Below are 3832 nucleotides of genomic sequence, written 5' to 3'. Positions count from 1 at the left end.
GTCTGCCCAGCGCCGTCAGAGCCGCCCGTCTGCCCAGCGCCGTCAGAGCCGCCCGTCTGCCCAGCGCCGTCAGAGCCGCCCGTCTGCCCAGCGCCGTCAGAGCCGCCCGTCTTTCCAGCGCCGTCAGAGCCGCCCGTCTGCCCAGCGCCGTCAGAGCCGCCCGTCTGTCCCGAGCCGCCAGAGCCGCCCGTCTGTCCCGAGCCGCCAGAGCCGCCCGTCTGTCCCGAGCCGCCAGAGCCGCCCGTCTGTCCCGAGCCGCCAGAGCCGCCCGTCTGTCCCGAGCCGCCAGAGCCGCCCGTCTGTCCCGAGCCGCCAGAGCCGCCCGTCTGTCCCGAGCCGCCAGAGCCGCCCGTCTGTCCCGAGCCGCCAGAGCCGCCCGTCTGTCCCGAGCCGCCAGAGCCGCCCGTCTGTCCCGAGCCGCCAGAGCCGCCCGTCTGTCCCGAGCCGCCAGAGCCGCCCGTCTGTCCCGAGCCGCCAGAGCCGCCCGTCAGTCAGGAGCCGCCAGAGCCGCCCGTCAGTCAGGAGCCGCCAGAGCCGCCAGCCAGTCAGGAGCCGCCAGAGCCGCCAGCCAGTCAGGAGCCGCCAGAGCCGCCAGCCAGTCAGGAGCCGCCAGAGCCGCCAGCCAGTCAGGAGCCGCCAGAGCCGCCAGCCAGTCAGGAGCCGCCAGAGCCGCCAGCCAGTCAGGAGCCGCCAGAGCCGCCAGCCAGTCAGGAGCCGCCAGAGCCGCCAGCCAGTCAGGAGCCGCCAGAGCCGCCAGCCAGTCATGAGCCGCCAGCCAGTCATGAGCCGCCAGCCAGTCATGAGCCGCCAGCCAGTCATGAGCCGCCCGCCAGTCATGAGCCGCCCGCCAGTCATGAGCCGCCCGCCAGTCATGAGCCGCCCGCCAGTCATGAGCCGCCCGCCAGTCATGAGCCGCCCGCCAGTCATGAGCCGCCCGCCAGTCATGAGCCGCCCTCCAGTCATGAGCCGCCCTCCAGTCCGGAGCTGCCTCTCTGTCCTGAGCTGCCTCTCGGTTCGGAGCTGTCTCCTCAGTCTGATGGGGCCCTTTGTGAGGGTTCCTAGGCCAAGGTCGGCGGCGAGGGTCGCCACTCAAAGGAAGCTAAGGAGGGGGACATAGACAATGGTGGAGTGGTGTCCTCGTCCAGCGCCGGAGCCGCCACCGCGGACAGATGCCCACCCAGACCCGCCCCTAGAGTTTTAGGGGGTGCGTTCGGAGTCCGCACCTCAGGAGGGGGGTACTGTCACGTTCTGACCATAGTTCTTGTGTGTTTTGCTTGTTTTAGTGTTGGTCAGGACGTGAGCTGGGTGGGCATTCTATGTTGTGTGTCTAGTTTGTCTGTTTCTATGTTTGGCCTAATATGGTTCTCAATCAGAGGCAGGTGTTTTGTGTTGTCTCTGATTGGGAATCATAGGTGGCTTGTTTTGTGTTGGGGTTTGTGGGTGGTTGTTTCCTGTCTTTGTGTTTTCTCTGCACCAGATAGGGCTGTATCGGTTTGCCACATTTTGTTATTTTGTATCGTGTTAAGTGTTCACTGTTTATCGTTTTATTAAACATGTTGAGCACTGGCTACGCTGCGTGTTGGTCCAATCCCTGTTACGGCTGCCGTTACAAACCCAAGAAGACTCACCACTGTAATCGCTGCCAAAGGTGTTTTTACCATGTATTGAGTCGGGAGGGTGAAAACTTATATAATCGAGGTACATTTGTGTTTATATTGCGTTAATTTAAAAGTATATCAGTTTTCTTTCACTTTGACACTACAGAGTATTTTGTGTAGATGGTTGACAAAAAATTGCCATTATATCTGTTTTAATCCCACTTGGTAATACAATGTGAAGAAATCCAAGGTGAGTGTGGACTTTGTATTGGCACTGTATTTCAAAATGTAAGCAAATGCATATTACAATGTAAACACAGAAAACATGAGAAGAACAAAGGAATGATCTTTGTCATCAGGTGACTAACACAACTTTCCTTTCTCCCGGACACCATCAGGTCTTCGTTTAACAGGTGGAACAGGAAGCCATCATTGGTGAAAGGTATGTGCAGGGCTATAAAAGCGCAGTCTTGCAAGGGGACAATTGAAGTCTGGTGTACAACCAAACTTATACTGTAGATCTACAGAGACATCATGAGAGCCACTGCAGCCGTCCTATTGGTCCTCTGTCTCCTGACCATCAGTCATGGTAAGTTACCATCGTCTGAAACATGCTTGATGAACTTGGAATTGATCCTCAAGTTCGCTCCATAATTTCATCCTCCTTGTTTTCTGTGTGCTCTACTCACGTCTTTGTCTCCATAGCATGGGACTGTCAGGAGGTAGTAAACATCAAGAATCTGATGCAGGACTGGGGCAAGTGGTTGCTACGGACACAAGTCAAATCCCCTACTACCTGGTAGGTGATAAATGGATCCGCCTGCCTGGTTCCCTGAAGCACATCACTGTAGGACCAGCAGGGATCTGGGGTGTCAACAAGGCAGACTCAATCTACAAGTATGTGGCCGGTAACTGGGTGCAAGCTGCAGGTAAGTGGAGAGCATTACTCAATATTTATCCAGAGGACACCTGCTTCTTAGCTTTCCTGATACCATCAGGCTGTTGAAAAAACGGTTGATGTTTTAAATTGTAACTTGTAGGTCATTTGGCAGTACTCACAGATATGTGCTCCTTGTTTGCTTCTCCGTCTGTCTGTCTGTCTTTGTGGTCTTCAGGCCTTCTGAAACAGTTGGATGCTGGAGGTGAACAGTTTATTGTGGGGGCTAACATGAACGATACTCCATACTGTCTGACACGTAGTGCCACAGTTGGCTACAAGGGTACAGGCTCACCCCTTCCATGGACAGGATTGCCAGGAGCAGGACATGTAACCACTCTCAAATCCATACATGGAGCTACGGATGCAAAGATACATCAATTATTTATTAAAACATTTTTTTAACATGTTTTTTAAAGCTATACATTGTTTGTTTACAATAACATTGTTGACAAACAATTGAGTAAAAACATACATTTTGTCTTCTGATGTGGTTGAATAAAGCTCAAGAGGCAGAAGTTATATTCTTAAAAATCAATGGCTATAATCAATTATTCAAGTCCAAAAATGGATGTACTTAAAAAGATGGATAATCTTTAAAACATGAACCCCAACCCTTTCTTCAACACAGAGACGGAATCACAGCCAGTAAACCAGAGGGCACCGGATGGAGCAATATCCCAATGTCCATGCGCATGGGCCACGTGACCTACGACCTGGGCCGTCTTTGGGTCGTCTCCAAGTCTGGCGTCACCATGGTGTGCACACCTTAGCCTCTCCTCTGCATCTGAAGGCTGTTCGGGATCTGTCTAAAGTTCACTTGCTAACTCATTGATGTCTCTTTCTGGAACAGTCTTCTGCTTGAGAATGCCCAACATTAGTTCATAAGAATCCTTCATTCTAAAACCTACTACTCTAACTATACTGTTCAGTACTTTATCTCTGTCAATAGTAATCACTGATCTTAATGATCTTGCTCACCAGCCACATGGGTTTTGCTGTGCTTCAGAGGTCATTCATATAGATGGATGGAATCCTTTTCAATGCTTATTATGTCATTATATAATCATTTCCCACTAAAATAAAGCATTAAGTTTGAAGCTATTGTAATTTCCGTGTTTCTTTGTTTTCATATTGACCAGGGGGATTTTAGTTTGCTCTGCCAGTGGTGGTTTTAGCATGTACATCTTGGTGGGGAAAACAGATCAAATTGTTTTAGATACATTCCAGCAAAGCCACTACACAACACAACATTAAACCAGTGGTGGAAAAAGTAATCAATTGTCATACTTGAGTA

At 51.5% G+C, this 3832-nt stretch overlaps 1 pseudogene; it reads left to right on the top strand.

The window, feature by feature from the left end:
• Positions 1-2132: 2132 nt before the first annotated feature.
• Positions 2133-3400, top strand: LOC120042437 (annotated as a pseudogene).
• The last annotated feature ends 432 nt before the right edge of the window (positions 3401-3832 follow it).

The sequence above is a fragment of the Salvelinus namaycush genome, unplaced genomic scaffold, assembly GCF_016432855.1.
Source record: "Salvelinus namaycush isolate Seneca unplaced genomic scaffold, SaNama_1.0 Scaffold687, whole genome shotgun sequence".
NCBI lineage: Eukaryota > Metazoa > Chordata > Actinopteri > Salmoniformes > Salmonidae > Salvelinus > Salvelinus namaycush.
The sequence above is the reverse complement of the archived record's forward strand: the minus strand, read 5'-3'. Positions and strand labels throughout refer to the sequence as shown.